Source organism: Nerophis lumbriciformis, linkage group LG14 (genome assembly GCF_033978685.3).
Source record: "Nerophis lumbriciformis linkage group LG14, RoL_Nlum_v2.1, whole genome shotgun sequence".
Taxonomy (NCBI): domain Eukaryota; kingdom Metazoa; phylum Chordata; class Actinopteri; order Syngnathiformes; family Syngnathidae; genus Nerophis; species Nerophis lumbriciformis.
In genome coordinates this window covers 40,555,683-40,578,823 of record NC_084561.2, presented here as the reverse complement: position 1 = coordinate 40,578,823, position 23,141 = coordinate 40,555,683, and the positions used below count along the sequence as shown (strand labels likewise).

The 23,141-nt window shown below is 44.5% G+C and overlaps 1 long non-coding RNA gene across 1 annotated transcript in view; it reads right to left on the bottom strand.

Annotated features, from left to right (window-relative positions):
• The window catches only part of LOC133616368 (uncharacterized), a 342,000-nt gene extending 321,269 nt beyond the window's left edge, over positions 1-20,731 (bottom strand). Inside the window, exon 1 of the long non-coding RNA XR_009816860.2 lies at positions 20,643-20,731. This is a non-coding gene — a long non-coding RNA (uncharacterized lncRNA). The remainder of the gene's footprint in view (positions 1-20,642) is intronic.
• Between the last annotated feature and the right edge of the window lie 2,410 nt (positions 20,732-23,141).

Genomic DNA, 23,141 nt, shown 5'->3' with positions numbered 1-23,141 from the left:
GATGAAGCCATCAGGACCACATCATCCGCAAAAAGCAGAGACTTAATCCTGCAGCCACCAAACCGGATCCCCTCAACGCCTTGACTGCGCCTAGAAATTCGGTCCATAAAAGTTATGAACAGAATCGGTGACAAAGGGCAGCCTTGGCGGAGTCCAACCCTCACTGGACTCGGGTCTGACTTACTGCCGGCAATGCGGACCAAGCTCTGACACTGATCATGTCACGTGGGGGGTTGTTCTTCCAACGCAAAAATACGGCTCCGGACGACAGCGTGAAGGTAGGCTTGGATTTATTTAACATAAATCACTCACTACCACAAACACAAAAATACAACAAAAAAAGGCAAGTGTGCCTAAAACACAAGTGAAGTTGCTAATTAGCAGAAGCTATGGCATGGACTAGGAAAACTTACTTGGTCAGAGCAAGACATAAACCGGTGTGACATAAAGACAATGCAGGCAGAACGAGTGATGAACAAATGTAGGCTTAAATAACAGTGACATGATTGGTGACAGATGTGTGTGAGTCCGAACGTGAAACAGGTGTGTGACGTGACAGGTGAAAACTAATGGTTGCTATGGTGACAAAACAAACAAAAGTGCACAAAAAGTCCAAAAACAAAACCGAACATGACTAAAACAAAACATGATCACAAAGACATGACAGAAAACCCCCCCTTACGGACAGATCCCAGATGTCCAAAAGAAAAAAAAATTAACAAGAGTCATGGGAGGGCGGGAGGGGGACATGGCGGTGGGTCGCCAGACCAAGTGGCCCCGAATCCACCGAGGCATAGTCATGTGGCGGCGGCGAGTGGAACGCCACTGCAACAGGCGAGGTGGGCGGCCCGGGAAGGGCCACATCCGTGGCCGCCTGGGAGGTGGGCGCACTTGGCGTGGCGGGCGACCAGGTAGTGGCCATATTCGTGGCCGACAAGGAGGCAGGCGCGTTGTCATCGTGGCAGGCGTGGAAGCTGCAGATGAAGCAGGCGGCGAAGCTCGGCATGGCGCGTCAGGCGGCGAAGCTCGGCGTGGCGCGTATTGGTCTTTGCGTGGGTCTTGGTCTTGGTCTTGGTCTTGGCGTTGGTCTTGGCATGGCGGGTCTTGGTCTTGGCGTGGCGGGTCTTGGTCTTGGCATGGAGGGTCTTGGTCTTGGCTTGGGTCTTGGCGTAGTGCAGGTACAGGCGGCGAAGCTTGGCGTGGTGCAGGTACAGGCGGCCACAATTAGACAGTCCGATACCCCATACTCTCTGAGCACTCCCCACTCCAAGTCCACAAAACACATGTAGACTGGTTGGGCAAACTCCCATGCACCCTCAAGGACCCTGCCGAGAGTATAGAGCTGGTCCACAGTTCCACGACCAGGACGAAAACCACACTGTTCCTCCTGAATCCGAGGTTCGACTATCCGGCGTAGCCTCCTCTCCAGTACACCTGAATAGACCTTACCGGGAAGGCTGAGGAGTGTGATCCCACGATAGTTGGAACACACCCTCCTTTTAAATCTCGCAAGAAGGAGAAATTTAGCTTGGAGGCGCAAGACGTGATAGAGAGGAGCATGTCACATTTAATTGATCGGATCACAAATGGGATTGAAAATTGATGAATCGTGCAGCCCGATGAGGTTTAAGCTGTGATGCCTCACCTCGCAGATTAGTACTCAAAAGTGTGTGTTTTGGGGGGGTTTTTCTACATGAGTATGGGGTATATTACGCAACCTGGTTGATTTGGTCCACCTCGCCTCACGTTTGGATTTGATTTCTGCCGAGTGATATGCAAATTGTGAAGAAAAAAAAAACCTGTTTTCATTTTCTCGGAGATTTTAAATTAAAAAAGCCCCGAAATGACAAAAGCAAGAGGCATTTTCATCTGCTGTTATCACGCGTCATCAGCCGGCAGTGCAGACTGCCATTTAGAGCGTTTGACCTCAGAGTTTAGTTATCATAACAGGGTTGCAACCCCAAGACCTGCAGTCATTACTGCAGACTGCTCCAATCACCCCCCCCAAGGTCTGATAAAGCGCACTGGGAGGCCACAGTCTGTGTGATACTATTGTTGGAGTGCCTGCATGGCCCCTGTGTGTTAGTTCTATTTCTATACCCAGAAGAGACCCATTGTCATGCTGTTTATGACTTCAAGTGCTTATTCCAGAATTGACAGATGAGAATTAGAAGTGAGACGATGCACTGGCTGGGACAGCGGTCATTACCGTATATTCCGGACTGCAAGGCGCACTTAATCCTTTTTTTTCCCCTCAAAACTCGACAGTGCGCCTTATAACGGATAGGATAGGTCTTTATTGTCATTGCAACAAGTACAAACCCGTTCAAGATTAGACAAACAAACAGTGTACAGGGTTACAGAACAGGAACGCTGATGGCAGGCCCGGCCCTAACCAATCTGGCGCCCTAGGCAAGATTTTAGGTGGCGCCCCCCCCACATCGGCAGTGAAGTGTATATACTCACAAGAACCCGAATAGCTTTGTCTGTGACCTTTTTTTTTTTTTACTTACAACTATACCTAATATATAAAGGGGTGGAAAAGTGACTATTACCTGCAGGGCAAACATTAGCTAACCAGAAGGCAATAACAATGTAAACAAAAAACACCTGCTTAAAAGATCTAATACAAATGTCCCTGAGGAATGTAAGGTGGGAGTACTGTAATTACCTAACGTTACATTATTATTTTCCATAACAATTGAGCCCCCTCCACAATATTAACCCGACGTTAAAACAGAACTAGCTATTTATTGATTAGCAATTGCCGAATCATGTAACATTAGCTTAATGCTAAAAAGCCAGGTTACTATCACATTCTGTAACAGACAAATAATTTCATGTAGGCTAACGTTACCTACCTGCTACCTCTGTCTTTTCTCGTTTCTCCTCCTCTTCTTTTCTCTTTTTTCTTCCCTGGGCACCTGACAGTTTTGGTCGTTTTGACATCTTGTGTTGATTTTTTGATGTGGTGACGTCCAAAAAGAGTCATGATACGGGAAGGGAGGGGGCGCACCGTGCGGGGGGGGGGGGGGGGGGTAATGTTGTAACAAATAATATTTCTATTAAATAGGCTTTACTTTGCATTTTAATTAACGTGGGATTATTTTTTGTATTTAGAAATAGTACCAACTTTTTTTTATTTATTTATTTTTTTCTCTCCAACATTTGTGGCACTGGCGTGGCGCCCCCTAATGGACGGCGCCCTTAGCATTTGCCTATACGGCCTATGCCACGGGCCGGCCCTGGCTGATGGGTCGCAACGAGGCGCCCCGTAAAAGGTGGGAAAAAGGTAAAACGCTGGGGAAGAAGATGAGTAAAAAATTACAATCTAGACTGGGCTCCTAAGGGGGCCTAGTCTGGAGTGGGGGGAAAAAAACTCCTTGCCATGCACACATAAACATGTTACATTTAATCACGACAACTCGCAACAGAGGGGGGGGAAGTTGGGACCCTGGAGGTCGACTGCTGCTATGAAGCGCTGCCAGCCGTCCATCACCCCGAAGGGGAATCAAGCGGTGGTGAATAATAATAATAATAATAATAACTGGGATTTATATAGCGCTTTTCTAAGTACCCAAAGTCGCTTTACATGTAGAACCCATCAATCATTCACACCTGGTGGTGGTAAGCTACTTTCATAGCCACAGCTGCCCTGGGGTAGACTGACGGAAGCGTGGCTGCAATTTGCGCCAACGGCCCCTCCGACCACCACCTATCATTCATCATTCAATTCACCGGTGTGAGTGGCACCGGGGGCAAAGGGTGAAGTTTCCTGCCCAAGGACACAACGGCAGCGATTTTTGGATGGTAAGAGGCGGGGAGCGAACCTGCAACCCTCAGGTTTCTGGCACGGTTGCTCTACCCACTACGCCATGCCGCCCCAGGCGTGGGGTGGGGGATTGGTGTGTGTGTGTGTATATGCCCATTGTCTTGGGTGTGTTGATATAGTGTCCATAGGCCTGGGGCCGTTCTGCATGCAAGCAAAGGTTTGACTCCAGGTGTCGTTGAGGAGGGAGGGAGGTCAAAAGCGTCCATCATTGAGGTGTCGTCGGGGATGTTTTCAAAACAGCCTGCTCCTGTTGTTGCAGCGTCAAGGCCATTCGAGGGAGTCAAATCGTAGATTAGGATTTTTGTTTTTTCCGCGAGCAGACATTACAATCCAATCCAATCCACTTTATTTATATAGCACATTTAAACAACAAAATGTTTAAAGTTAAAGTTAAAGTACCAATGATTGTCACACACACACTAGGTGTGGCGAAATTATTCTCTGCATTTGACCCATCACCCTTGATCACCCTCTGGGAGGTGAGGGGAGCAGTGGGCAGCAGCGGTGGCCGCGCCCGGGAATCATTTTGGTGATTTAACCCCCAATTCCAACCCTTGATGCTGAGTGCCAAGCAGGGAGGTAATGGGTCCCATTTTTATAGTCTTTGGTATGACTCGGCCGGGGTTTGAACTCCCAACCTACCGATCTCAGGACGGACACTCTAACCACTAGGCCACTGAGTAGTCCAAAGTGCTGCACAACAATATTAAACACAATTAAAAACAATAACAAATAAATATGATTAAAAACGATTTTAAAGGGTACAACCAATTAAAACAGTAAATAGAAATCAAAATTTTAAAAACACAGAGGACCACACAACTCACATAGTGTTAAAAGCCAGAGAATAAAAGTGGGTCTCAAGACGAGACACTCCACTGTGGGAGCAGTTCGAACATGGAGGGGCAGAGTGTTCCAGAGCTTAGGGCCGACCACAGAGAAGGTCCTGTCTCCCCTGGTTTTAAGTCTCGTCTTGGGCACCACGAGGTGGAGCTGGCTCTCGGACCTCAGAGCGCACGCAGGATTGTAAGTTTGGATGAGGTCCCGAGATATAATGAGGTGCCAGTCCATGTAAAGCTTTAAAAACAAACAGCAAGGTTTTAAAATCAATTCCAAAATGAACAGGGAGCCAATGCAAAGTCTCAAGAATTGGGGTTATATGCTCGCGTCTCCTGGCCCCTGTTAAAAGTCGTGCTGCCGCATTCTGGACTCTGGAGAGAGCTTTTTGGCTAATGCCAGCATAAAGTGCATTGCAGTAGTCCAGGCGACTTGAAATAAAAGCATGCACGACTTGTTCAAAAAGGTTAAAAGATAAAAACGGTTTTACCTTTGCTAAAAGACGAAGATGATAAAAACACGATTTTAAAACGCCATTGACTTGTTTGTCAAGTTTAAAATCGCTGTCTATAGTGACGCCAAGGCTGGTGACTTTCGGACGCACATAATTTTGCAATGGTCCCAAGTCAGTGACAATTGAGTAACAATGGCTTGTTTGTTCTATTCGTCCATGCTGGCCCTCATATCCAATTTTTCCCTTTCAACCAGCTTTTCCATGATGTGATCCATCTTGCGATTCAGTTCAGAAATCGCCCCAGACTGTGATCCCAAAGCCCGGCCCAATCCTTCCATTGTGACGAACAGCCGTTGGGCTCCTTGAGTGGCTGCCATCGTCTTACAAATTTGACGATACACCAGAGCAATGCCCAGCCCAATCAGCAGGTGCACCGCGATCACGGTTCCAAATAGATAGTTGCTTCCACGTCCTCGATGGAAAGGACTGAGAGGCACATGATTCTCCATTCATCCCAGGAATCTCTCACGTACCCCACAGCAATGGTTCCATCAGGGCAGCCAGGCTCCCCAGAACCTCTTTTCCTCATCGAAAAGATTTTGTCAATTGAGTCAAGAGTCCAGCTGATCAATTCCATGTCTGATGTTTAGATTTGAAGGACAGCGCAAAGAAAGCGGCTTCAAAAAAGTGTCGACAAGACAAAACAAAGAGAACAAGCAGGGAGAAGAAGGGAGCGGAAAAAAATGCGACCACCCTCACCAGAGGCAAGACAGAAAACCTAATGTAAGGAATACGTTTGGTTGAGCTTACCCACCTCGAAGCTATTTTATTTGGTACATGGTGTAATGACAAGTGTGAGCAGTAGATGGCTGTCACACATAAGAGATACGTGTGTACTGCAATATGACTCAAGTAAACAACACCATAATGTTATATGTTCCATTGATAACATAGAACATTACACATGGCGCTCAAAAATCTATCAAAAAGCTTTAGTACGACTTTGGTAAGCTATGAAGCCGCACCACTTGAACACATTAAACATATGAGTATTATTATGGTGTGTGTACAAGGTAAGACAAATTATCTGGTGTTTTGTTTCGCAATATTATGCGAAAGCAAGTTTTCTTACCTTCTGGTACCTGCTGATCTGTATTTGGGATCTGCGTAAATCCTGAAAAATTGCGCGCGTCCGCCTTTGTAGTCTGTGCCGACTCCGTAGTCGATAATCTTCTTCTTTTTCTCTATCTTCTTGTTATGGGACATTCGTACCCCGCTGTTGCCATTTCTAATATAAAGTAGTGTAAAGTTATTACTTATATCTGTCAGTAAACTCGCCATGAAAGCGCTAAAACATACCGGTGTGGTGAGTGTACATTATTCACCCAAGGAACTTTAGTTATTAGAGTTCCGGTCGGACGGTTTTTCACGGGACACATTTCCGGTGTTGTTGTTTCCGGATGAGGAGATGCTGCTCCGTTATTGATTAATCGGCAATGTGGTTTATAATCCGGTGCGCCCTATGGTCCGGAAAATATGTTCGATAAAGTTCAGGCTGGGTTTGAGTCTCGCAGACAGAGGACCTCAGAATTCAGAGTTCACAAAGAGGAAGATCATGACATGATGGACTCATAGAAAAAGTATTCTTGGTTAATGTAGAATACTATTGTTATGTGAAGGCTTAATGTGAAATGTCTGTGAAAATCCGGATTTTTAAACATTATTTTCCTCATCAAAATATAATTTCTGCGTTTTTTTATCACGAAATACCAAAAAAATAGCATCCAAACAAAATTTGTTGAACGCGTCTCGACCGCAGGTACTCGCTGTTCCTGTCAGGTTCAAACACTGATGACATCTATTAAACAGACAAAGAAGCAAGGAATTAAACAGAGACAGAATTAAATTTAGCTCAATTGAGGAGAAACGTCTGGGCTGTACTCTTGTACAGTCTCCCACCACACTCTGACGAAAGATTGTACGCCTCCTCTTTTATTTGGACTTTCCCTGATTACATGGCAACAGCTGTTTCTAAGGGAGGGGGGTCGTAAACAGCCGCTGCCTTTGGTCACAAAACAGTTGAAAGAAAAGGTGCCTGGAGGGGGGTTAGGTCCTGCCTCCTCTCCGCTTTGTAGCTCTCGGGTCAAGACAAAATCTTCCTGTGGATTACAATACATCAAAGAAACCGACACCTTCGTGTCGCTTCCCATCCTACACAGTGGAGTTTTACAAGCCTTTTGCTTGGTAGGATCAAAGACAGCTTTTGTCTGCTCGCCGGACCTCATTGACACACAAAGTTTTGTGATAACTTAGATACAATTATTCTGACAGTTTCTCTCGCCTAAACGCCACACCGAGTTGCAGCGCATGGAGATAATCAGGGGCGCCGAAACAAGCTTGCTAGTTAGCATAGTAAACAACATTTTGCTAGCTTACTTCTTGTCGCCTGTGTTCGCTCTCTGAATATTTATTTGCATGTATGTAATAGAATTGTACATTACATTTTAAATGAGAATATTGTTAGTAAATTATTTACTAAAAAAATAAAAAATAAAAATTCCATGGTACATTACATGGAACATGTAAGTGTTAAAAAGACAGCCAAGATGAGAAAAAAATCTAAAGGTAAGATATAGTGTAGAAATTCACCCAATTGCAGGAAAGGTAGTCTTGTTTTTCTAAATTTAATTCCGGTGCTTTCGTGGCAGCATTTTGTGCCAATAGAAAATTTTCTTTTTTTTTTGGCAGTTTTACTCTTTTTTTCTTTTTTTTTATCAAAGGGTGCTCACATGGGTAAAGTCAACAACATAAGGAGCACAATCCATTCAGCGTGTCTGTCTTCATATACGAGCAAAATATATGCCGATCATCGGAACGCCCACAATACTCGGAGGAGAAAATGCAAATGCAATTATTTAGCACATGAAGTGTGATTTATCGAGACTGAAACCTAACCGCGAGAGCTGTTTTTGCATCGATATTTACTACTTTAAAGGACGTGCAAACTTGTGCAGAAATGGCGGTTAAAAAGGAGGCGATTGTACTGCAGCTCCGTCCTATGTATGCTTGTCACCATATAAGGGCGGCAAAAAAGGAAAATAATAAAAATATTGTCTATTCAGCAATATCATTTTCTAATTGTAAAGCTGCTGGATGACTTAAGTGGCTTTTACTAACAAATTCAATATTAGTGTCTGCAGACATTCTTTTTAATGACGTTTGTTTTTTATATACACTAAATACATAAAAAAAATATTCTTGCAATATGCATTAGTGCAGTGGTTCTCAAACTTTTTTTGTCATCCCCCACTTTGGACAAGGGGGAGTTTTCAAGCCCCACCTGCCCCCATCGCCCCAACAGAGCGCTAATGCCAAGCTTTAACATTTTCAAATTTATTGAACATCAAGTTGTATACATTCAAACTCAATAACATAAAATAACATTAAGTTCAATAATAAATAAAATAACTGTGCAGCTGTGGTATAACTTGCATCAAGTTCAATAATAAATAAAATAACTGTGCAGCTGTGGTATAACTTGCATCAAGTTCAATAATAAATAAAATAACTTCCATCAAGTTCAATAATAAATAAAACAAAAGTGTTATAACTTGCATCAAGTTCAATAATAAATCAAAAAAAGTGTTATAACTTGCATCACGTTCAATAATAAATCAAAAAAACTGTTATAACTTGCATCAAGTTCAATAATAAATCAAAAAAGTGTTATAACTTGCATCACGTTCAATAATAAATCAAAAAAAGTGTTATAACTTGCATCAAGTTCAATAATAAATCAAATAAAAGTGTTATAACTTGCATCAAGTTCAATAATAAATCAAAAAAAGTGTTATAACTTGCATCAAGTTCAATAATAAATCAAAAAAGTGTTATAACTTGCATCAAGTTCAATAATAAATCAAAAAGTGTTATAACTTGCATCACGTTCAATAATAAATCAAAAAAAGTGTTATAACTTGCATCAAGTTCAATAATATATATTAGCCCCGCCCCCATTAGTTACTGTTGCTATGTCTGTCAAACTTTCGCTCGTACCGAGAAATATAAAGCCTACAGTAAAAATAAGTACCGGTAATTTCCATTTATTTATATAGCGGATTTCACAGACAGAATCACAAAGTGATTTACAGTGCGTATAGAAAATGAAAGCATAGTAAAAAAAAATAATCTAAGAATATAATAATTAAAAAAAAAAATGTAAAGTGAAATTTCCTCCCGTTCCTCGCGCCCCACCTGTCATGTCTCTATTCCCCACCAGTGCGGCGCGCCCCACACTTTGAGAAACGCTGCATTAGTGTCATAACTGGTCACTCTCTGCCATAATAACACCAAAACCAACAAACTATATGTTGTATTGACAGCAGTCACCCATACACTTCTTCTCATTAATTAATAATTGCATATACTGAGTAATTTGTAACATTATTATTAATAATTAGCAGGTAACTGAATAATGACCTTTGTTAGGTCAGTTACATTATCGCGTTGTGTTCAATGTGGCCATGTAAAATGTGCTATTAGTGGGACAATTAATAGCCTAAATACAAAAAAAGTTACCTGTTCAAAGAGTTGTTGTTATTTTTGTGATTTGTTTTCATAGCAATATAAAATAAAAGACACTATAACAGCTGACAACAAACTATTTTGAATTTTGGACAGTTGAATAGTTTAAAAAATATTTTTTGTCTGGGTAAGTGAAGCTCTCCATCGAGAGCTATGATGCTAAGAAGCCCATTTAGACTTTGAAGAATGAAGAATAGGTTAGTTCTGCATCAGTTTTTCCATGAAACATAACGATTAATGTTTACAATACATACAGGTAAAAGCCAGTAAATTAGAATATTTTGAAAAACTTGATTTATTTCAGTAATTGCATTCAAAAGGTGTAACTTGTACATTATATTTATTCATTGCACACAGACTGATGCATTCAAATGTTTATTTCATTTAATTTTGATGATTTGAAGTGGCAACAAATGAAAATCCAAAATTCCGTGTGTCACAAAATTAGAATATTACTTAAGGCTAATACAAAAAAGGGATTTTTAGAAATGTTGGCCAACTGAAAAGTATGAAAATGAAAAATATGAGCATGTACAATACTCAATACTTGGTTGGAGCTCCTTTTGCCTCAATTACTGCGTTAATGCGGCGTGGCATGGAGTCGATGAGTTTCTGGCACTGCTCAGGTGTTATGAGAGCCCAGGTGCTCTGATAGTGGCCTTCAACTCTTCTGCGTTTTTGGGTCTGGCATTCTGCATCTTCCTTTTCACAATACCCCACAGATTTTCTATGGGGCTAAGGTCAGGGGAGTTGGCGGGCCAATTTAGAACAGAAATACCATGGTCCGTAAACCAGGCACGGGTAGATTTTGCGCTGTGTGCAGGCGCCAAGTCCTGTTGGAACTTGAAATCTCCATCTCCATAGAGCAGGTCAGCAGCAGGAAGCATGAAGTGCTCTAAAACTTGCTGGTAGACGGCTGCGTTGACCCTGGATCTCAGGAAACAGAGTGGATCGACACCAGCTGGACTGCTGCTGAGTGGTCCAAAGTCATGTTTTCTGACGAAAGCAAATTTTGCATTTCCTTTGGAAATTGAGGTCCCAGAGTCTGGAGGAAGACAGGAGAGGCACAGGATCCACGTTGCCTGAAGTCTAGTGTAAAGTTTCCACCATCAGTGATGGTTTGGGGTGCCATGTCATCTGCTGGTGTCGGTCCACTCTGTTTCCTGAGATCCAGGGTCAACGCAGCCGTCTACCAGCAAGTTTTAGAGCACTTCATGCTTCCTGCTGCTGACCTGCTCTATGGAGATGGAGATTTCAAGTTCCAACAGGACTTGGCGCCTGCACACAGCGCAAAATCTACCCGTGCCTGGTTTACGGACCATGGTATTTCTGTTCTAAATTGGCCCGCCAACTCCCCTGACCTTAGCCCCATAGAAAATCTGTGGGGTATTGTGAAAAGGAAGATGCAGAATGCCAGACCCAAAAACACAGAAGAGTTGAAGGCCACTATCAGAGCAACCTGGGCTCTCATAACACCTGAGCAGTGCCAGAAACTCATCCACTCCATGCCACGCCGCCTTAACGCAGTAAAATGAGGCAAAAGGAGCTCCAACCAAGTATTGAGTATTGTACATGCTCATATTTTTCATTTTCATACTTTTCAGTTGGCCAACATTTCTAAAACTCCCTTTTTTGTATTAGCCTTAAGTAATATTCTAATTTTGTGACACACGGAATTTTGGATTTTCATTTGTTGCCACTTCAAATCATCAAAATTAAATGAAATAAACATTTGAATGCATCAGTCTGTGTGCAATGAATAAATATAATGTACAAGTTACACCTTTTGAATGCAATTACTGAAATAAATCAAGTTTTTCAAAATATTCTAATTTACTGGCTTTTACCTGTATAATGGAAGAATAAAATGTTATGCTCAGCTGTTCCAGAATCAGCAGTGGCTGCTTCATCTGACTTTGACCCCAAGCAAACAATCAACCCCAGCAGTCCAATGATGCCTTGAATGGTGAGTGAGTGATGTAGACACTGCTTGGCTGTTTTGGTTTATTAGTGAACTGCCCTGACACTGGCAGTAACTAAGTCAAAAATAAAAATGTTTGGTTATATCCATCCATTTTCTACCGCTTGTCCCGGGGTGCAGGAGCCTATCTCAGCTGCATTCGGGCTATGCTTATTTTCTTACACCTGTAACTCAATTTAAACTTCAAATGAGATTAGATGAGACTTGTTGTTGTTGTTGTTTCGTAACAACGTATTCCATGTGCTTCTTGTTTTACTTGCACATTAAAGGTAAATGCTATGTATTTACCTGTGGACTATTCTGAGCCAGGACACTTGTTTTTTGGTTGTTGTTTTTTTGCATATCAGTGCTTGATTGATAAATACAATAAAATATCCACTATACATATTTGTAGAGTGGTTAAGCAAAAATGTATTTGCAATCAGAGGTGTAATAACTTGTTGCAAATCAGTTAAATGAGAATAAGACAACTAATAATACACAACTCTGACTTGTTAAGTGGTTCATTGTAAAAAAAAGAAAACCAATTGGGTGTAATTACACCAGGCACCGTCAAGAACACTGAAAAACAAGAACATGGTTAGAATAATTATGTATAAGTTATCACACAACTCTTATGCTTAAAGGCCGTTGCTATAGTTATTATCAATTGTGCTGAAGTTGTACTTTTATGTCTGTGCAAAGGCACAACTCGTATCAGCAGTTTGGTTCCAGACCCTACCTGCTGACAACCAAGGACGGACATCGAGTACCTCGGCGTGGACAGGTCAGAGACAGGGCGAGATCACGAGTGTCAGCACATTTCCATTCTGAATAATCCCGTATTGTGTCTACTGGGGCTACTTGCACTACCCCTCCCTTCAGAAGCAGCCTCAGTGATGTTAACTAGGGACCTCCCGAATAAATAGAGGAGCACGTGGGACTGTACCTTAGAGCGTAGGGTGAAGCTGTAACTGAGTGTACAGTCCAATACGTCTCTCCTCATGAGCCAAGTTGAACTCGGTCTCTGCTTGATTCCTTGCTTCTTGTCTAGTTTAATAGATAGTTTCGTGACACGCCCTCCTGGTTTTGGAGTGTAAATATTGGTAGAACATGGATGGATGGATGGATGGATATTAGGGGTTTTGGCACCAGCTGCTGGACTAGATCTGACCAATCTAAGTCTATGAGCACAAACTGATGAAGCCTACTCGGATAAGCGGTGAATTGTCTTCTAAGACAAACCAAACAGTCCAGCTGCGATCGATCGAATGCCCTGAGAGGACAATGACCTGGATGAAAGAGAACATTCATAAATATGGAAATGTGATTGTGTCTCCAAGAGTGTATATTCCTTTTGAAGGACAATCTTTAGCTATGTAAACACTGACCGATCCATTGATTGGTCCATCACAAGCGAGCGTTGTTGTAATCAACAGTACCACTGCCATTATCCACTTGGGAAGAGAACTAACCAGAACGGTTCAGGTTGTTACTAGAATCCTCCTTCATTTCTCCACAATGACATCACAGAGCTGGTGGATGTCAGATACCCTGAGGTCCTCCACCTTCCGCTTGAGGATGCCCAGATGCTGAATTAGATTCAGGTGTGGAGACGTACTGTACCGAGCCACTAGTACCATACACTTCTCTATCTTCTAGATACTCAAAGCATTTTGTTTGCTGGTACCTCGGAGCTACACGCCGCCTGGAGCAGCTTCAGGCCTGCACAGGAAGCCGAACCGTGGCTAGAGGAGCTAACCTCAACAGCGCCAATGGAGGACGGAGCCAACTTCGCGGCAAGGCTGTGGAAGTTGGACTGCAGCTAATGGTTTCCAATGGTTGTAAAACAGTTATTTCGATTTCTAGCTTTTAGTGATGGGATCGGCAGTTCTTTTGACTGTACTGAATCACTAGAATCAGTTCCTTAAATTGAGTCATTCAATAAATGATATGGGGGGGGGGGGTGGGGGTGCGTAGTACAGTACAGTGCAGACATTCGCGGGAGAAGCAGCAAATAGGGTGAACGCGAGTCCCTACACAGCTCTGTGCATGCAGTACACCAGGCAGTGAGTGACACAGTCCGCACAGTTCAGTACGTGAACCTGAATCACTTCTGCAGCAGCAGTTCTGTGTGCAGGTCGGCGAATCACGAGTCAGTCAGTAACAGCTTCCCCAGCGGCAGATCTCGGTGTGTGTCGGTTCGCGGACGACACAAGCCCTCAGCACCCAATGAACGACGCGCACAGTGACTGAACGAGAGCCTCAATGTGACGTCCTCCTCCGCGACACAGTCAGTTCTCTGTGTCAGTAGGTTCGCGAGTCCTGATTCTGTCGTTCACTGAGTGATTCATGTCGTTAATCCGCGATGAACGAACCGTTCGCTCAGTCCCCCCCCCCGCCCCCATGATGAGTAGCTGGCTGCGTCGTTCGCCGACGTCGAGGGTTCAGTGAGTCACAGAATGCGCCAGTTCCACTCATACCGGCATGGTCGCGGCGGAGCTCAACTGAACTGAGAAAGGAACGAATCAGTTCATGAAGTGATTCGGTTCAGTACGTTCACTCAAAAGATTCGTTCGCGAACGACACAACATTACTAGCTTTACGCTAATGCCATCGAGTATCTTACTGTGGCATTAGCTAAGACGCAAATCGATGCTCGCAACTCAAAGCATAACAAACAGCCGAGAGACAGAATACTAAGTTGGGGCACTCGTAAGTCAAAGTCACACTGTACTTAAATAATAAATATTTGGAATTGTTGTAAATCGTTCATCGATTCAGAATCGTCCCAATCCTAATCGAGATGCATAATTTCACCCAACCCTATGGGAGGACTGAGGATCAAATCAGAAACCTTCAGGATGCAGAGGGACAGGTGTGTCCTGTTTGCCAATCAGGGGCAGGTGGGGGAGCCAGCGCTCAGACAAAAGAAGTGGTGGAAAGGCAAACAGGAAGTGGAAAATAAAATAATAACCTCTTAGAAATAAGAGCGCTGGACAAGGAAATAATACAGAAACTAATAATAAAGACCAAACTGACAGCTGAGATCATGACACGGTTTTTGTTCAGTTTTGTGTCTCTCTTCATTGTCAAGGCCAATTTCAATTTAAACATCATTCGGGACATGTTGGATTTCATGTTTCCTTCAATGAACCACAGCTTGCCTGAAGTGTCAACAGCACTCATGCAGCCCCAGACCCTCAACTCTTGGCAATAGTACCTTGTTGCCAGCTAGTTAGGCAAGAACAGCTGCGTGTTAAAGGTGCTGTTTCACACCAACAAGAACACCACCGGCTAGCTTATGTTACCATTGGTGGTTTATCCATCCATCCATCCATTTTCTACCGCTTATCCCTTTCGGGGTCGCGGGGGGAGCTGGAGCCTATCTCAGCAACAATCGGGCAAAAGGCGGGGTACACCCTGGACAAGTCGCCACCTATCATAACACATTTGTTTGACAATTGTTTATATTTTTTTCACAATTACATCCATCCATCCATCCATCTTCTTCCGCTTATCCGAGGTCGGGTCGCGGGGGCAGCAGCTTAAGCAGGGAAGCCCAGACTTCCCTCTCCCCAGCCACTTCGTCCAGCTCTTCCCGGGGGATCCCGAGGCGTTCCCAGGCCAGCCGGGAGAGATAGTCTTCCCAGCGTGTCCTGGGTCTTCCCCGTGGCCTCCTACCGGTCGGACATGCCCGAAACACCTTCCTAGGGAGGCGTTCGGGTGGCATCCTGACCAGATGCCCGAACCACCTCATCTGGCTCCTCTCGATGTGGAGGAGCAGCGGCTTTACTTTGAGCTCCCCCCGAATGACAGAGCTTCTCACCCTATCTCTAAGGGAGAGCCCCGCCACCCGGCGGAGGAAACTCATTTCGGCCGCTTGTACCCGTGATCTTGTCCTTTCGGTCATGACCCAAAGCTCATGACCATAGGTGAGGATGGGAACGTAGATCGACCGGTAAATCGAGAGCTTTGCCTTCCGGCTCAGCTCCTTCTTCACCACAACGGATCGATACAGTGTCCACAATTACAAAGTTTTTGTAATACAATTTTTTACCAACTCCAATAAAATGATTGGTATTTACGGCGGTCACTCACCCTGTCTCGTCAACAAGTACGCGCAGGGAACGCGTGTGTCACGGTCCGGGCGCATGCCAATGCGCACTCATCAATGAGCCCCGCGGAGCGCACCTCGGGGAACGCCCACGGCCGCTCATCTCCTGCACGCCTCACTCCGGCGGCAGCAAGCAGCTGCAATCAATCAGCACTCCGCGCACCTGTCAGTGATGAGCTTCCTGGGCTTCGTCCTGGGCCAGAACGTAATCTTCTGTCCGCGTACTATAAGCTACGTCATGCTCTATGCTCACCCTTGCTCTCTGTTGTATTGATTGTCTCGTGTCCTCCTTGTAGATCCGACTCTAGACCTCCGTTCCCGTGTTGACGAGCTGTGTGTCTCGTCTTTTTCCTTGTTTCCTCTGCCTCCCTGACTGCCTCTTGGATCTCGACCTCCCGCTTGGACACGGGCCTTCTACGCCCCGCTTAGCCCCCAACTTCCTGCATGTTTGATGGATCTATGAGTCTGCCCTGACCCCTTTTGGGCTTGCCTCTCGCTCAACATTTACGGTAACACGGTTAATTCCTACACAGTCACACACATACACACTCTTGGATTGTTGCCCAATCTATTTCCCTTGGTTTATTAATACTATTGTTTCATTAGTAGATATATATATTGTATATATATATATATATATAATAAATCATACAGTTAAATACCAATCCCTTGTTGTCTGTGCCGTCTACTCCCCCCGTAACAGCGTGAAATGGACAAGTTGAAAAACTTATTCGGGTGTTACCATTTAGTGGTCAATTGTACGGAATATGTACTGTACTGTGCAGTAGTGTCAGAATAATTGTATCGAAGTTATCACAAAATGTTGTGTTTCATTGAGTTCAGCTAGAACCCTGCTAGAGGACAAAAGCTGTCTTTGATCCTACCAAGCAGAAGGCTTGTATAACTCCACTGTGTAGGATGGGAAGCAACATAAAGGTGTTCTGTTTCTTTGATGTATTGTAATCCACAGAAAGATATCGTCTTGACCCGAGATCTACAAAGCGGAGAGGAAGCAGGGCCTGACTCCCCTCCAGGCGACCTTTTCTTCAAACTCTTTTACGACCTCTTCTTCGAACCGACCTTTTCTTTAAACTGTTTTGTAATCCAAGGCGATGGCTGTTTACGACCCCCGTCCCTTTAGAAACAGCTGTTGCCATGTAATCAGGGAAAGTCCAAACAGTCTTTCGTCAGAGCGTGGTGACACTGTACAAGGGTACGCCTTTCTCCTCAATTGAGCCAAATTTAATTCTGTCTCTGTTTAATTCCTTGCTTCTTGTCTTGTTTAATAGATGGCATCAGTGTTTGAACCTGACAAGTAGCTTGGTGGTAGTTTAGCTACTTTTTTAACGAGTAGCTTTTCCTGTAGCTTAGCTACTTTTAATCTTACATCAAAGCTACACGCTACAAAGAGCGATAATGATTACATGATTACGTAATTTCGTACGGGAAGCCGTAAGAGGGCGGGATATACTGTGTCAAATACATTGGAATGTTAGCGCCTGTTTAAGTAAATGTTCAGTGAATAGCAGATCTATATACAAGTTGTACACAGACTACTCTAAAGTGTGTCAAAGTTTAATTTGTACAGCCTTGTGCAATGAGAATATATACTGGAATAAATACGCTGCTGAAATGTGAGGTGTGGTGTGAGATACTGTATATATACAATATGTATTCTTATAAAAATATTTTCATGTATATTTTTCTAATTAATCAAAACATCCTGTTGGAAGACCTCAATACTACAGTATAAACTGCTTGACCTGTGTTGTGATTACATTCTGTCAATGTTTTTCAACCGAGATATTGTCTGGTATGTCCTGGGAAATTATGCAACTTCACCAAATTGGTCCAAAAAAATTTTTTTTGCAAATAATATGCCGTTCCTTAGTGTCTGTGCTGTGTAGAGCTCGGCAGGGTAACCACGTAATACTCCATGTCAGTAGGTGGCAGCAGGTAGTTCATTGCGTTGTAAAAGTCGGAATGTGTCGGGTGAGACGAGGACGGTTTGTTGTGATCCCGATATGCAGACTACAGTGTACAGGTAAAAAGGTATGTAACGCTTTAACCAAAAATGAACAAAAGGGAAAGGAAAAGGCAATGGATCATAGGGAAGGCTACGCAAAACGACAGTAAAACTGAACTGGCTACAAAGTAAACAGAAACAGAATGCTGGACGACAGCAAAAACTTGCAGTGTGTGGAGCAGAGAGTACACCGTACATGACCCTAACCCGAGCAACAATGTCCACACAAAGAAGGATAGCAACAACTTAAATAGCCTTGCTTGCACTACACACAGGAAAACACCAACCAACTTAAAATAAGGCACGAGGACCTGGTGGAGTTTCAGTTTTTAACGTTTCCTGCTGGTGGTGTCCCTCTGTATTTTTTAAATGAAAAAAAATGTGCCTTGCCTCAAAAAAGGTTGAACAACACTGCTGTAAGTCACCATCCATCCTCACAAACAACTCCTTTACTTTGATTAAAATCCATCCATACATCCATCCATCCATTTTCCTCCGCTTATCCGAGGTCGGGTCGCAGAGGCAGCAGCCTAAGCAGAGAAGCCCAGACTTCCCTCCACCCAGCCACTTCGTCCAGCTCCTTCCGGCATACTTGCCAACCTTGAGACTTCCGATTTTGGGAGGTGGGGTGTGGGGGGCGTGGGGCGTGGTCGGGGGTGGGGCGGGGGTGTGGTTGGGGGCGTGGTTAAGATATATATATATATATATATAAGAAATACTTGACTTTCAGTGAATTCTAGCTATATATTTTTTTATTATTATATATATATATATATATATATATATATATATATATATAAATAAAAGAAATACTTGAATTTCAGTGTTCATTTATTTACACATATACACACACACAACACTCATCTACTCATTGTTGAGTTAAGGGTTGAATTGTCCATCCTTGTTCTATTCTCTGTCACTATTTCAGAACACACACATTATACAAATATACATTATAAAATCAATAAGAAAACGGGAGCTCTAATTTGGGAGTTTGAGTTAGGATCAGAAGTTCCTATATAAACATTGCGCACTCACATCGCCTTTTTGTATTGATTACTGCAGCTGTGCGCTGGATTCATTCACAAATACAAACTACAATTCACAAACACTTTAGAGTTAGGCTCCACCATCAGAATGTGTACTTAAACTTATAAAGATCACATGGATATTATTCAGTGAGTTGATTCACCAAAACTAACCTGTTATACAGGAGGAAAAAGCACACAGGACGTTTCAATTGTTCGCAGACTGGTCGCGCTCATCAGAATGACAAGACACTTCTGGTCTGCAGGTGATAGCATTCAATTGGGAAGAAACGCCCTACTGCCCCCTACTGACCAATGTGAATACTGATAAATGTGTAATGACAGCTCCAAAAACGAATTCAAACCACAAAATAAAATAAATAAATCAACACAAAAATGTGACACATTATGGGTGGGTCACATACAGTATGCATGTACAGTATATGGCAGTATTGTCCTGTTTAAAAGTGTCACAACATTGCTGTTTACGGCAGACGAACTGCTTTACGGTAGACGAAAACTTGACTGCTGTTGTTGTGTGTTGTTACCCGCTGGGAGGACGTTAATGAAACTGCCTAACAATAAACCCACATAAGAAACCAAGAACTCTCCCTCGATCATTCTACAGTTATAACATGATTGGGCAGGCACGCCGTCTATATTGTGGGAAAGCGGATGTGAGAACAGGCTGTCAACACGTCACTCAGGTCAGCATGGAGCTGGAGGGGGCGTGGCCTCCAGCTCCGCCTGAATTTCGGGAGATTTTCGGGAGAAAATTTGTCCCGGGAGGTTTTCGGGAGAGGCGCTGAATTTCGGGAGTCTCCCGGAAAATCTGGGAGGGTTGGCAAGTATGCCTTCCGGGGTATCCCGAGGCGTTCCCAGGCCAGCAGGGCGACATTGATTGATTGAGACTTGTATTAGTAGATTGCACAGTGAAGTACATATTCCGTACAATTGACCACTGAATGGTAACACCCGAATAAGTTTTTCAACTTGTTTAAGTCGGGGTCCACGTTAATCAATTCATTGTCTTCCCAACGTGTCCTGGGTCTTCCCCGTGGCCTCCTGCCGGTCGGACGTGCCCTAAACACCTCTCTAGGGAAGCGTTCGGGTGGCATCCTGACCAGATGCCCGAACCACTTCATCTGGCTCCTCTCCATGTGGAGGAGTAGCGGCTTTACTTTGAGCTCCTCCCGGATGGCAGAGCTTCTCACCCTATCTCTAAGGGAGAGCCCCGCCACCCGGCGGAGGAAACTCATTTCAGCCGCTTGTACCCGTGATCTTGTCCTTTCGGTCATAACCCAAAGCTCATGACCATACGTTTGGCCGAATGTACAAAAGCTCCAAAAGCCTCACAAACTTCTCCCCTATTGGAGGACTGACACTTTCTTATAGTTCTCAGCAAGGATAACTGGTCGGGAGAATAATCCAGAGGACTGCCCGTCAAATCCCGACCCAAACTTTGACCAACTCGTTGCAAAACTTCTCAGAAGGTCTTGTCAAAAAACACGAGCGTTAGTCCAAAGATGACTCGATTGGGACAGTAAGTCATCTGAGTGGAGCACCACGGATCAAAACTTCCCATTCTTCCAGTCTAGTCCCAGGAGCGGAAGAACCCGTCCCCAAAGTGGCGCATTGTCATTCCTAATCAGTCTGCGGAATCGTAACAAGGCACACAACTTTCTCTGTTTATGCAGTTCCCAGAAGGCATTGCCTTTCCGTCTCTTCTCTCCCAGGTGGGGAGAAAATGCCCGGAAAACAAACAACGGCAGCGAGCAAAACAACACAAAGTCTCTGGAAATACCTTGCGGACGCCCAGAGGAAGACGGCGGACAGACAGATGAGCAGATAGGTTCCCCTCGTCTTCTCTCAGGCTGTCTTCCTCTCTCGGTGTGCTGTGGAGAGTGACTGCTCGCAGCCTGCCTGGCATATCTAATTAGAACCAGGCTGCTATCTGGCAGAGGATCTACCTCTCCAATCTCTCCTGACTCAATCGTCCCCATCTATGATTTCCTTTTATATTTATGCTGGAATATTTAATTGTAGACAAAAGGTTACTCTGGGCTCTATTCATTGCACACAGGCAGAATAATCTCCTTTAAAAGGCTTGACATTTCAGGCTTTTCAAAAGGGGCTGAAAAAAAATATATCCCTGCTTTTGTTAATCAATGAAGTAGAACTCTGCCGAACAAAAGAATTAAATTGCTTGGTTGGGTTAATAAAACACACAGAAATAGCTGCTTCCTGTGGGCTTTTGTGCCCGCCACTGGGTCCTCCATATGCAACCGGCTCGATAATTCCATATGATTTAGGGAGCAAAACTCTCATTTCTCCACACAGTTGACGTTTTAAGTCCTTTTGAAAAGGGTGAGTCCGTCAGGTTGCCCGATTGGGACCTCTTGCCTGGGGCGACAAGGAGATGGTTTGCGGAAAGGAAAGACAGTGGCCCAACTGCGCTTTACGATTTCTATACAACCGCTATATAGTGGGAATAAACAACATTGTAATTATGCAAATGATAGGGGCCATAATGAGGCCCTTCACTGTGTGAGATAGTGACGTGTTTCGGGCCATGTTCAGACTTTAACTACTCTTTTCGGGGCGATGGCAGATGTTTAGGGTGGCATAGCTCGGTTGGTAGAGCAACTTGAGCGGTCCAGGTTCGATCTCCAGTTTACTGCCCTTTCAAATGTTCTTGTAATCAGACAATATTTTCGGTATATTTAGATGGAATCTTTACCTGACATGGTTCGACTGCCATCTGCAGTCTTCTTGTGACGTGTTGCCTATCAGCTGTTCTTATAAGCGTGGCCAACCAGGCAAACCTGTCAAGTCTACCTGGTTGAGTACCCCCTCCTCCCCAGCAACTTGATGGTTAATGGAGGACAGAGTCCCAGGTATGCTCCCTCATACCAATTGATGGTTTCCTTGGGCCGCTTCCTTAGTTCAATCCATACTTGCCAACGCTCACGATTTTCCCGGGAGACTCCCGAATTTCAGTGCCCCTCCCGAAAATCTCCCGGGGCAACCATTCTCAGACATACAGGTCACACTGAGGGTGGCCGTATAAACAACTTTAACACTGTTACAAATATGCGCCACACTGTGAACCCACACCAAACAAGAATGACAAACACATTTCGGGAGAACATCCGCACCGCAACACAACATAAACACGACAGAACAAATACCCAGAATCCCTTGCAGCACTAACTCTTCCGGGACGCTACAATATACACCCCCCGCTACCACCAAACCCCGCCCCCCCCAAACCCTGCCCACCTCAACCGATGCACGGAGGGGGGTTTGGGGGGTGGGGTTTGGTGGTAGCGGGGGGTGTATATTGTAGCCCGGAAAAGTTAGGGCTGCATGGGATTCTGGGTATTTGTTCTGTTGTGTTTATGTTGTGTTACGGTGCGGATGTTCTTCCGAAATGTGTTTGTCATTCTGCTAATATTGTTGTTTGGGTGAAAATCGGCAGACATTAGAGAGAATGGTTGCCCTGAAATTCGGGAGTCTCCCGGAAAAATCGTGAGGGTTGGCAAGTATGACGCTGTCAAGCGGCATTCCTATAAAAGTCGCGGGCCGCATTAACATAACATTTTCATATTAAGGTGCGGGCCGCAAAATAACGTCTCGCGGGCTGCAATTGGCCCGTGGGCCGCGTGTCTGAGACCCCTGATTTAGATGGAATCTTTACGTGACATGGTTCGACTGTCATCTGCAGTCTTCTTCAGAAGGGTCACCTGACCACTGTGACGTGTCGCCTATCAGCTGTTCTTATAGGCGTGGCCAACCAGGCAAACCTGTCAAGTCTACCTGGTTGGCTACCCCCTCCTCCCCAGCAACTTGATGGTTAATGGAGGACGGAGTCCCAGGTGTGAAGCGACTGGGATGAGAATCAGCACCTCCAAGTCCGAGTCCATGGTTCTCGCCCGGAAAAGGGTGGAGTGCCATCTCCGGGTTGGGGAGGAGATCTTGCCCAAAGTGGAGGAGTTCAAGTACCTCGGAGTCTTGTTCACGAGTGAGGGAAGAGTGGATCGTGAGATCGACAGGCGGATCGGTGCGGCGTCTTCAGTAATGCGGACGCTGTATCGATCCGTTGTGGTGAAGAAGGAGCTGAGCCGGAAGGCAAAGCTTTCAATTTACCGGTCGATCTACGTTCCCATCCTCACTTATGACCGAAAGGACAAGATCACGGGTATAAGCGGCCCAAATGAGTTTCCTCCGCCGGGTGGCGGGTCTCTCCCTTAGAGATAGGGTGAGAAGCTCTGCCATCCGGGGGGAGCTCAAAGTAAAGCCG